This window comes from Lathamus discolor, chromosome 3 (assembly GCF_037157495.1).
Source record: "Lathamus discolor isolate bLatDis1 chromosome 3, bLatDis1.hap1, whole genome shotgun sequence".
Lineage (NCBI taxonomy): Eukaryota > Metazoa > Chordata > Aves > Psittaciformes > Psittacidae > Lathamus > Lathamus discolor.
The window spans coordinates 65,729,799-65,742,900 of NC_088886.1; the positions used below are offsets into that span (position 1 = coordinate 65,729,799).

Genomic DNA, 13,102 nt, shown 5'->3' on the forward strand with positions numbered 1-13,102 from the left:
CATTGCACATTCTGGGGTGCTCATAGGAATTACTTCATACTCAGACTGTACAGTTCTTAGGGTGTGGACACTTCACTTTTCCTTCGGAGAGTGCATTTTCAGATACTACAGGAAATAAGAGCACAATCTCAGTAACGCACCAGTATCGTAAGCATGAAGATATTTCAAACAGATCTCGGAATAAAAATCTTTAATGCTTTGGTGTAAACAGATGGAGAAGCGTAAGTGAAGAACCAAATACATAACCAGGAGTCAGCCACATGACAGCATTCCTCCAAGAGCAGCAGGAAAGAGCCTAACAGCTTTAACAGCAGAATTGGACCAAACTGGTTTCTGAACAGGCTTGTTGGGGGGGAAACATGGAGAAGGCGTCTATGACCCAGGGACCCACCTCAAGCTCTTTCTCAGACCCAGAGAAGCCCCAGAACCAAGTGCCAAGTTGGAGCAGTCACCACCACAGTGCTCAGGAGACCTCTCCTGGAGCAGCGCAGTGCAAGGCTGCACTACATCACTCGCGTCAGGCTCCCTGCTCCATTCATTCACTATTTGTGAGGCAGCATTTGGAAAAGCACCAGATGGGCAGCACCCAGCAGAGATCTTTACACCAAAGGGTTTGCGTGGCTTCCTGTGAACTTCCCTACTGCTCATAGCTGGGCAAGCAGGGCACCAACCCCAGCCAAGCCTCTCCCCTGCAAACACATCCCTTGCTGGACACATGCATGGATGCGGGTGGTTCTCCCATGAATAGCAGCAGTCTGTAACATCTCAACATCCGGTGGCTTCTGGTGCTTCTGTGACAGAATAGATGGATGGCCACCAGCCAGAGGGAAAAGGCTTCCACCGGCAGCAGAGATTACATTAACAAAGGCAGGTGCGCATTGCACCCCAAGAAGGGGATAGCTATCATGGCTCGACTTCAAGCCGCACCGCTCCTTTGGGAGGTCAGATTCTCACAGTAGTAGGAAAAGATTGATATGAAACATCTTCCCTTTCTCTGGGATAGTGCTTTGGGAAGGTGGTGCCAAGCCACATGGAAGCATACCCTCCCTTCACATCAAGTCTCCCATGTGACTGCTCAGCGATCCCTGCTGGGGCTGTGTGGCAATCCAAACCATGACACATACATCCTTAGCAAATTCCAAACGTCTGGCAGTGTAACTAAGACAGCCTCCGCAGAAAGCAATGCATGCCATTTTCCTAGGAATAAAATAAAATGAGGCCTACTTTTTCCTTTCATTATCCCTTTGAGAGGAGTTGGAGCTTTCTCTTTCTGTTCCAGGCTGTCTGGAAGCGTGTGATGGGACAAAGACATGGGGATAAAACAACCAACCAACCAACCAACAAACCCCAACCCACATTATCTCTTATGATACTTACAATACTCTTATGCTCTTATTACACTCTTACACGTTCATGATACTCCTTCTTGGCAGCTGCCTCCTGATCCTTGCCCAAGAGAGCCACCACAGTGAAGTCACATTGGGTGGTCTATTAAAAGTACAGAGCAGAAGATGAGCTGAAAAAACCTGGTAGCTGCTGTCACAACCTTGTCTATAATTCTGGTTGTTCCCCAATGCCTTTGGATAGCTCTTCACAAGAGCCCAGAAAGGACAGACAGATTATCCCACAATACACCGGGAAGCACCATGAGTCCTTGGCATCAAATATGTGCAGCAGAGACAGTGGATGCTGCTGAGGGTTAATGTGCAGTGTGTTTGCTCTCATAAGCTAGCCAGACTGAAGTGAAGGACCAGGGGTACACCCCACTGCAGCAAGCTGTGCTCGGGGGCACTGCCACACACCCCCATGAAGTGGCAAGAGCAAACTTGCTGTGAAAGCCAGCTTCTAGGGGAGAAGTTTTCCAAGTTAAACAGCCTAAAATCAAAATCCCCCCTGGACGATATCCCTTTTGTTTGAGGGAGAAAGCAGTCCTGGAAAAAAGCAGTTTTTCTGTTGGAAAACTTGAATAGCCAAGCCCTGGGAGAGCATTGAACTCACTTCGCACAGCCATCAGGAGAAAGGTAAAGCTGAAATATTCCACCCAGGAATGGATGGAATACAAAACCTATTTGTTTGTTGCTGATTTTCTTCCTCTTTACTGGGAAGAGGGAACCGTGTTGATACAGTCACCCACACAGGAAGCAGGGTCTTCTTTTCTCCTCAGCGTGGAGGTAGCAGCCACCAAAGACATGCCCACATTTTGAGAGCCAAATGCAAGATTTGGGGGTGTTTTTTTTTCACACGTGAAGCAAACAGCACCACCCAAATGCATTGTAAATACAACCTCTTCCCTGGCCAGCTCAAGGTGGAACTGGAGATGTTCCTCCCCCGGTTAAAGCAGAGGATGTGTGCAAAGAAGCCAGTGTTTGTATGAAGCCAAGCACCACACAGATGCTATTACCACAGACCTCATACAAACACATGCCTCCCACTCCCCTTGAAGGGGCAGCCCTATAGCAAGCACCCAGAGCTCCCCCAGCCCCATGCAGGTAGCATCACAGACAAGGCAAAACCATAGGCAGAGTCCCTTCTCTTGGTCAGCTCTATCAGCCAGGTGTGTTTTGAGTTAAAACGGGATATATTTCAGTGAGTAACGCCCATGCAGTCCCCTGAGTAGTACCTCAATTGCAACAGGAAGTCACACATTTTGTAGTGCTATAGCAAGATTCAGCACTTAATTGAAATGCAAGGCCTCAGGACAACTCAGAGGCAGAGCAGGACTGTAAATTCCAAGTCTTCCCCAGGAATCTCGAGGTGCCACGTAACCAGGAACAACATTGCTGCTGTTTTAGCAACAGGGGAAACTGAGGCACGGGAGGTGATGTGACTGTTCCTGCTCATCCAGCTGCCCATGGCAGAGAATCCATCTCCCCACAGTTATGGTCCAGTTTGAGATCCACAAGACCAGATGCAGGGTCATTTTATGCAGCTACCTGTAGTGAGCAGCCCATGAGGGAGACCTGATCCAAGCAGACTGCCCCTGATGGAGCTGTAAGGAAGTATTTAGAGAGTCCTTTTATCAACATTTGACATAAGGGATGGATCAGAAGGATTTTGGCTCCCAACAGCAAAATGCCTGTTGACAGCCAGGGAAACTGTTCAGCTACCACCACTGGATCCTTATTCCATCCATCTTTGCTTTGAGAGGGAGATGCTGAGCTTTGCAAGCAGGGGCTGCCATCTGGACGAGGCAGGAATAAATCACTGCAGCCCAAACGGCAGCCATCTCATGCTTTTTCACCCTGGAAATAATCTCGCTGCTGCATCCTTAGGGATTAAAGCTTTAACTCCCCAGGAGATGCCTCTTGCCTGGCTCCCAGTTGGCACACAGCTTACACTGTATCTCCAGAGAGTCCCAACATCCATTCACATGCATCAACCTGTGAATCCCATTTTGCCTGGGTACAAGCCAAGCACAGGGAGTTCATAGCCAGGATTTTGCAGGGCTCCCTGCAAAAAGAGGCTGGAGTGCTTCTGTGTGAGCCAGGCAGCAGCAGGTACAGCTGCTCTCTGGTCTCCCAGCATCACTCTACAAAGAGGGGTTTAACACAGGCAACTCATATTCCATCTGGGAGAAAGGTGAAAAGCCAAACATCTCCCCACCCATAGAAAGATACACAGCCCTGGAATTCCTGTTTATAAACTGCAATCAGTGCAAGCGCAAATGAGGCAGAATCAGTCAAGAGCAGGAAATTGCCATCAGAATTTCCTTTTTTTTGTTTTTTAATAAAAAAAAAAAAAAGGAAAATAAGGCAATTTAAAACTGCTGTGGCTGCTGAGCTTTCATAGAGCTTTCCAAGAGTGCATTTCTGTGCTGTGTGTCACCATGGAAGACACATGAGACTTAGTGAATTCCCCCAACTTAATGTGAATTATGCCACAAACCAGATGTGCTCTTTGGTGCACAAAGAACCTTTCTGCTTCAGTTTCAAAATGACTACTGCCACATCTGATCAGCTTCTACTACCCTGCTGCATCGTCTGATCTGACATAACAAGCCATGACACCCTTGGATATCATCAGGAGACGGGGTAGCAACTCCACTTGAGTTGGGAAGAGCAGGTCTAGCACTGCTGTGTTGCAGGAGCTGGTGTGTCAGGATGCTGGGGCTACTGCCTCAAAGGTATTCAGGAATGGAGACATTCACCCTTCTGCACCGATTAAGCCCTTGCAATCAGGCAGCGTGCAAGAATGAAGGTGGAATTAATCGGTGAATCATATGGAATTTCACCCTCTGGGCTTGGCTCCCAGATTGTGGGAAAGACACAGATTGAATCAGAAGCTTTGAAAGCAGGAAGAAATCATTAGAAACTCCCAGCCTGGCCTCCTGTGTTAGAGCAGGTTGTGCTTTGCACCCAGAAATTCCTACATCGAGTCAAATAACTGAGGGCTGAGAAGGAATCTGCCACTGTATGACAAATGTAAGCTTAAGACAAAGCTGAGAAAAACTGCACATGATCCTCTGGGCATCTATTCCAACAGTGAAAACCCTCTTGTCTTTAGAAAGGATTCATCTATGCGTTCTCTGACTTCAGCCTGCAGTTGCTGTACCTGGCTGGGTTGAGGATGCCTCCACAGCCAAAGCTCAGGGATGTGCAAGGGGCTGATCCAGGCAGATTTGCAGGGCCGTGAGTGCAGGGACATTCAGTGACAGTTACAAGCAGCACCAGTCCCTCCAACAATGTCCTCCTCTGAGATCTTCCCACCTCCAAGTGGCAGTTCAGGGCCTGCCACCAGCCACCCTTTTCTGCTCTCTTTCCCTGGATGCCCTTAGAGCCCAGGTGACAAACATTTTGTGTGGTGCTTTGTCCCTGTCTGACCACTGCATTCCCAACCTTCTTCATGCCTCCAGATAACCTAATCAACTGTAACTTCAAGTTTCTCCTTCCTGCTCTTGCCACAAAGAGTATAGATAACCATGACCATGGGAAACATGGACTTCAGCATGACCTAATGTTGATTTAACCAGTTCTCCCCCATTAAAGCCTGTAGATCCTTCACATAAGCCCATATCTCTTCATTTCTATTACCATGACTCGAACCAGATCTGGGTATACAAAGGCACATTTGCACACCCATGCTGGCAGGGCAGCAAATGCACAGGGTGACATCTGATTTTCCCTTTAGGTAAGGGAAAATTGCTGTAAGAGGAGCTCAGTGCTGAGCTGCAAGGTAAATTTTCCAGATGCAAGTCATTCTTCCCATCACATACAGGGGAAAAAAGTCCAATTCTACAGCACTGCTGGTAAAGGAATGCAGGGAATGTGTCGTAAACACTCCCCCTGTCAAAGAGGTGGTAAATTGAGCTGTGAAGGGTTGAAACTGTACTTTGGAGAACGGGTGGGGATGATTTAGAGTTTTGAGGCTCTTTCAGTTAAATTGCTTGTTCCTTCCATTCTTCAATTCCTTCTTATCGTATTTTATCTGATGAGGAAGTTTTACCCGCCTGGTGTGCTGTGCTTGTTACTCATAAGGCGGCTACCAGAAGCAATAAGCAAGAAAACACTGGGGCTATGCATATGTTGTCATTGGCTCCATGATGGTTGTCCTAAGAAATCCCAACCCAAACCGTGCCCAGGGGCTGTCCTGGAAAGCACCTTTCTGCCTGTCAGACAGAAGCCGGGTGTTTTCCCACCTTGGAAAGATCTTTATCCAGAAACAGGCAAACAAACAAACCAAGCAGCAACCTTCCTTCCCTAGTGAAAACATCTTAACCATCCCAGACAAAAGAGCCAAGCTTGACAAAGCATTACATGTGCTTTTCATGAAGGTCTGCAGAAGGCGGTTTCTGGACTGGCTTAAGGAATGCACTTAGCATGCTGTTTCCCCTATATAAACCCACTGAATTAGCATTTCTCCCTGTGATTCTCAGTGTAATATTGCTACGTGCAGAACAATACAGGAGAAGTAAAAACCCATAAAGGAGGCTCTCATAAACTGCACAGTGCTTGGCTTTCTTTCGCTAATCCCTTGACTTCATCAGTTGTTCCATCTGCTGATAGGAACAAGTCCCTCCTCCACAGTCCTCTAAAGCTTATCAAAACTCTCTGCTCTCCAAGATACAAGTGGAAGAGGTGACCACCTAAAAACAGTGATACTGAAGGGTATCCTGAGATCCTATCCCAGCTTATTTTGGGCCATTATCAGGCATGGGGCTGGCAATAGGAAGATGTGACACCCACTCTGACCTATGGGCAAGCAGACCAAACAAGAGCGAGGCAGCATTAAAAGGGGAACATAAGGATTCTGCGCTTTTATGAGAGGCTGAGGAACATCAGCTGGGAGCCAGTCTTCAGGGTCTATCTGATTATTCCTTAAGAACAGTTTTATCTGCAGCCAATTCTGTTGCTGTTTGGTACCTGGCATCTAACTTATGGGGCAATGTTTCTTTAAGGCTGGCATTAAAGTTCATAAGCACCAATCTAGGGTGAAGGAGGTTAAGCATTATGTCCAGATTAGTATTATCAGATCACCCAAAGCAGGGGTTATATTAAAAATACAGGTCAGAACCAGTTTAAGCTCCAAACCTCCAGTTATATTCACTAATTAGAAGGCTTGGACACATGCCTCAGAGTGATGGATGAGCAGTGTCTGCCTCATGGCATCACATGAAGAGCTGGGACATGGCTCCCCAGGCACAGGGCTAAGGCAGGATTGCACCAGTTTTCTTCATTTCAATTAACTTCTCTTTCTTTTACTCCCAGAAATTAATAGTCTGCAGCCATTTGGGAACAAGAAATCATTGGGGCACTTAACTCCTCTTGGGTGTTTCGCTCTGAACTTCAACTCATGCAACTCATTGCCAGCTGTTTTCTCAAGAAAAGCAGAGATAAATGCTAGTTTAACACGTTCTCAGCTGCTGCCAAACCTCCAAAGAGCCTGTGCTGCAGCCAAGAGATATATTTTCCATCCTTTGTACAAGCAGGATGCCCTATGCCTCTGCAGAGTGTTCTCAAAGGCTCCAGCCTTGCTTCGATAGAGGCCTATGTATTGCGCACAAGAAAGGTTTTTCTGGGACACAGACCACAAGCAACCACATCTAAAGCACAAGAATTGAGCAATACAGCACAAGGCTTAGTTGTTAGAAGTCTCAGTCCCAATAAACATCTGATTGACACCAGGCAGCAGGAGAAGACACTGTGCTGAGCATCACCACCTCATTCACAGACATGCATACAGATGCCCTGCCCAATTCAAACACAGGTAGGGAGTTTTGGCCAGGATGTAGGTTCTGCCCTAGTCTCCACGGGGCCACCGTGCAACATGACACCCACAACAAAGCCAAAAAAACCCTCCTCTCTTTTTTTAATTTTATTTTTTCCTCAATTTAGAGGAAGAAAAAGCATTTCCCTGAGAAAAAACCCAACAAACTCTGCAAGACTTGGTTATTTCGGCATGCACGCACAAGTAGTGAGTGCGCCGTAGCTGTATAGGTGTATATATATGGGTCAGTTAAACACGAAAGGGAATTGTCACAGAGACACTGACTTGTTTGCTGTTAGTTCTGCTGTGCTCTGGCAGTGTGCTTCTCCATTAAAGGACATTACTGCTGTCCTCCTGTTTAATTTACACAATGAAAACAGATGAGTTGTCAAGGCCCATGTGGCGGGGCACCTCATCCCTTTTCATGTTGTAGGAGAAGGCAAGGTGGGCTCCATCCCACCACCTTGTCAATCTACCTGGGGCATACCTCAAGTGACAACAGCATAGCTTTCCAGGCACAGCACCAGGCAATCAAATCCATCCTGCCCGCCATTTCCATTACCCTCGCTCATGCAACACAAGGAACAGCTCAGCAAACATCTGCTGTATTCAACAGCAGTGGCGGAAACAACGTGGAGCCCCATGGCGAGATTAACAACCAAGCACCACGAGATCTGTAGAGCAAAGAACATCTCCATCGGTAGCAATTTGTACAGCCCCTCACACTGTGTGGCTCTGATCACTGATCAGAGCCACACGGTCTCCAGCTTGACAGATATCCCGTTTCTTTTTAATCCCCATGGGCTCCAGCCCCTGCCTAGAGAGCTCTACATGTGAGTGCTCATGCGTGACAGAGGGACAATGGCATTTGGTGAGTGCTGCTGACAGCTGAATCCGTTAAGAGATCACCGGCTCATGAGCATCTTATAGCCAACACAGTCATAAGCCTCCAGCATCCCTCTAAGCTGCAGAGGAAAGAAAAGAAGAGGTCACATCTCCTTTTGGAGAGCATCACCTGGGTGTTTGGTCCCTTCCCGACACCCCGGAGCATGCACAGGAAAGCGGAGCAGGCTTTCCTCCATCCAAGATTTATTACTGGAGAAGACCTCTCCCAGGAAGCCTGCGGGGTCTCTGGTTCTCATCTCCTCCTCCCTGCAGCTGCCACATCGTTCAGCGCCGCAAATCGCATAAATCAGCACTAACAGCAGGGAGATGAAAGCACAAAGAGGCAGCCAGAGAAGTTATTGACACCGAAGGGCAAATCCTGCCCTGACTCGCACCTTTCATTAGAGGGGAGAGGGAAGGGGTGTATGTCAAGGTGAACGTCAGCCTTCAGGACAAGTTTCATTGATGGCAGGTCCAATGGATGTGGGTACCTGCGGGTCAGATGGTAAGACGCTTCAGCTCTATCCACTTCCCACTGGCTGATACCTGGTTTTAGCAGCTCCACACTATTTAATCAACTTGAATCCCATTTCCATCTCATAGATCCCAGGGATTTAACTGCCAGCAGAGCTCGAGCAGGGCAATGGTGCTTGCAGTGAGGCTGGTGACCGTAAACCACAGACAGCCTCGGACTTTAGGAAGATGCTGATAAATCCCAAAGTGCCTCATCTGAGACCAGTGAGGATGGAGGAGGAGAAAAAAAAAAGTTGAGAGCAGAGCACTGAGTCCCTTAACTCAAAACTCTGATTTGATACGATTGATACTTATACCTTAATATGTTCTGTCCTTGCCTTGAGGGTGAGAAGCTTGGCTTCCTCTGTTAAAGGAGGTGTGTGTGGGGGAAATGTTCTAAACCACCTTTACAAAGCTGTGAGCTGAAAAAGAAGAACTCACATACATTTGTTTTTAAAACTCTGGGATTTTAAACACTGCCTCTGAGGTGAGGGTTGGGAGAGCAGGAGAATCCCCAGGGAGAAGCTGACTCCCAGAGCTCCATGGCTCGGCTTTAGCTTATTGCAAATTGACAGCAAAACCAAAAGCCAGCCAAGCAAAACTGGCTTGAAATAACCCTGAGCCCCACATGGAGCTTCCCAAAGCTTCACTGGAGCATCCGCACTCAAACTGCCAGCCCAGGGAGCATCAGCCCTGACATCACCAGCTACAGAGCACCAGCTTCTCCCCCCACTGCAGACCTCCAGTTTCTCCCCTCTCCCATATCTTGCTTCTTTTCACATCACACTCAGGCTTTCCCAGGACTGCTACTCCACTGTAAGAGCAAACAGGAGGAATGTGGCACACCAGGTTTGTTTGGATAAAGTGAGAAGGGGGGATTACCATCAGTTTTCTAATGGGAAACTGGCACTGGAGTTAGCTCTTAGATTGGTACGAGATTCTGCAAACACAAATTGGACACAGGAGGGGGAAGCCTCTGAATTCCCAAAGCATTGAATTGCTGATATCCAGGAGGAGCAATTAGGCGGAATGCCAGGCCATGGTGAGGCTTTTCCAAAAACAACTAAGCCAAAAGTCCATAAACGTCAGGAATTTCCAGCGCTGAAACTACAGCCCCTCTATTCCTCGACAAGCAGCGAGGAGCAAGCCCAGCAAAGCCTGCAGTGATGGTGGGACACACGCCACTGACTTTGGTGGTCCTGGGAGCCAGCCCCAAGGAGCTGTTTATGTGGCCTGTGTCCGAGCCAAAGCCACCTTCTGCCCAATGCCCTCTTGCAAATATATTCCTGCTGATGAAAAGCAGAACAGGAGCGAGAAAGGATGAAAGGAGCTAAAGGCCCAGTTCAGTTTGCTGCTGTATCCCCTGACCCTATAAGCCAGACCTTTAGCATTCCAATAGGGAATCCAAGCAGAGATTGGTTAAATCCTCACCCACCAAGCCCCCCATAGAGGTACATTGTGCTGACAACTGCTCTTCCTGCACTTGAACTGCTATTGAGCTAGTTTAAGGTTGCTGAGACAGCCCCTTGACTACCTCGCAGCAACTGCAGTGGGTGAATACTCTTTCTCCCTGGCAGCACTGTCTGCTCTGCATAGCAGGGGATTCGTAGGGAACAAAGATAAAGAAACAACTGTAAAACCGCTTTTAAGACCTGCCAGAATATAGCACAGAGCTGGGAAGTGTCCCCTATGCCTCAATTCCTTCTGGGTGGGAGACTGCAGCTCTACAGAGGTTGAGGAACACAAGTGGACACTGCAGCTCCTCTTATGGACATGGGTGGCATCAGGCAGGATGACCCCTGTTTGCCTAGAGATGACTCCAGCAGAGGTTTTCCCCCCTCAGACAGTCGTTCCTGCAGCCCCACATCTGGCAGTGCAGGCAGGTGGGAGCGTTTGGGGAATGTCCTCTATGATTCCCTGCCACACTTGAAACACCGCACATGAAACCTGCACATTTGTTTATCATCAAGCCCTGCTCTGCTTGGGCCACTGCTGAGCTGAGCTGAAACCCAGGACATTAAGCGTTCTGCTTGAAGATGCAGAGTCAGGTATATGGAAACATTCTCAAGGCTCTGTGCTTTCCCCTAAACAACGCCAGGAGGAGAGGCCAGCGATCGGACTGAGGCTTTCTCACAATTCCCATATAAAGGATATTCTTCCAGAGGTACAGTTTTAGCTGTCAAAGGGATAAACCATAATCTCATTAGTTTGGACCCTTAGCAATGCAGAACACCCTCTATCTGATTGGCCAAAGGAGGCAGGGCTTCAGAAAGTGAGCTTGCATTCTCATTAAAGCATGGGCAGGATTCTTTTCAGCCTTCTCCCATTTCAACAAGACATTAGTATGTACAACGTGTGCTCTGGAACTAGTTTGGTCTAATCCTCTTCTTTGTCTGCCTTTCAGAGCTGCAGCTTTTAAACCAGTGCTGCATTAGCCTGCTGAGGAAACACAAGGCTTGCTCGCTGCAAGTAAGTTATAGGAGCCACAGGCTTTGGTTGCGTGCCACAGCACTGCCAGGAGCAAGTCCTGTGCTGAGCAAGGTCAGGAGAGCCTGGGATGGGCTTCCATCACCAGTGACAGAATAGGGCATTAGCGGAGAGCATGAATGTGAATTAGGGACACATAACCCCCTTCCCAAATTGTGGTTATTTTTTAACTAAACATCTAACAAAAGTTCCCAGGTTTTTCCATTTTCAAAGTATTGACTTGTCAAAGAAATAGCCCAAAAGTCTCATTATCAATAACTTTCTACTTCAGAATAAAATAATGGTAGTTACTATTTGACATTAATGCATATAAAAACACTCTTAAAACGATACCTATTTCAAGCCCTGGAGGGAAAACCCAAAACTCTGTGTTTTGAAGTCACATTTGAATTCAAATTATTCTCATTTTCCTACGTAGAAAATCCTGGTGGTTGACACAGGGTTTCCAACACTCAGCAATGAGTCTTTCATCAGGTGAAGAGCAGACAAAGAAAAACCTGCTTTCAAGAGCCCTATTTTTAACAGATGTAAACACCACCATGAAATAGATGTAATGACACACAATCAGCAAAGTGAATCTCAAAGGATACAAGATACTGAAGCAAAGCTTGGAAGACACAAGAGAGAACTGGCATTTACCTGGAAAATCAGGACCTCTGTTACCAAGCACCTCTCCGTCTCAGTTTACCTCTTCTGCGGGGAGTTCCCTCACTGCACTATTCCTCCTGTTTTCCTCACTACTGCCACACCATGGGACTGCCGACCAGTGGCACCACTGAGTAACAGCCTAAGCTCAGCTGCAGGGAGCTGGCACATGTGAATTACCTCTATAGGGCAATACCTCTGCTGGGATATTCAGCCTGTAGTAAGGTTGCATTAGTAAAACCTGAAGTTAGAGAAGAACATGGCATCTGGCAGAGTTTGCTGCCCCATCCTCACTTGTTCACACCAGGGAACAGGCCCCCTGGGTTGGGTACAGGCTGTGAGAGCCCTCCAGCCCCTCTGCGGCCAACAATGAGCCCGCAAGTCAAGGAGGGCAATGCAAAGCAGGCACAGACCCGAGTGCTGCTCTAGCTTCCAGCTGCAGAGACCTGCTGGCTGCCCCCACCAATGCAGTTCCTGTGCCATCTCCTGGGGCTCCAACATCCAACAAGGATGGTGGTAAGGAAGAACCGAGCCTTCAGATGTCCTTGGACAAACAGCTACAACAGGCACTTGGGGAATTGGCCAACAAGTGAGATATTTGTCTCTTTAGAGCCCAACTTGCTCATTGCCAACAGAGGAGGAGTGAGCTGCTGAAAGGAATTCAGAATATCTCAAACACTGCCAAGCCCCATGAACCTACTGTCTTCAGGGAAGTGTCCTACTCCCACCTACACCATCCCACTGCCACTGTGAGCCAGGTGCTATCCCACGCTGTCACTGTGATCCCATCTCACCAGGCTGCATTGCAGCATCAGGAGCAGGTCTTTCCAGCCCTCCTCTGCCCAGGAACACCCTAGACAAGAGCAGCTTCCATCCTTTTAGGGCTTTCTCCTATTTTCTTCCCCACTTCCTTTAAGCCTTTCCCCCAGGACCACAGTAGCTTTGCAAAATAACAGCAATATCAGAGCAGTGGAAAGGAGGCAAAACCCAGAGTGAAACCCATCTCCCACCTCCATGCCAAGTCATTCCAGTCTCATTTGGGATGGTTCCCATAAAAACCCACTCAAATGGATATTTTACCTCATTTGCAAAGCTGAGGAATTCCAATCAAATGATGGAGATGAGCACCACTAACTGTTGGAGAGCTAAAGCATTACTGCACACCTTCAACATCCTTTCCCCACTATTGCCTTCCCAGCATTCACTGGCGCTGATAAACAAGCCAGGCAAACAGGGAGGTTCTCAGTTCAGGTGCAACTCAACTCAGATTTCATCAATTCAGCAAAATGAGGGCCACAACTTAACACCACAGCAACCTCTGCAGCTGTGTTTCACTCTATTTCTTCAGCTTTGGGCTGCCTGATACATC

General features: G+C 47.8%; 1 long non-coding RNA gene across 1 annotated transcript; it reads right to left on the bottom strand.

Moving 5' to 3' along the window:
• Positions 1 to 279: 279 nt before the first annotated feature.
• Positions 280 to 12,903, bottom strand: LOC136011033 (uncharacterized). The gene is made up of 3 exons (XR_010611156.1): positions 12,814 to 12,903; positions 1,378 to 1,488; positions 280 to 1,284 (listed from the first exon to the last, which is right to left on the bottom strand). It is a non-coding gene; the product is annotated as an uncharacterized LOC136011033 (long non-coding RNA).
• Positions 12,904 to 13,102: the final 199 nt, after the last annotated feature.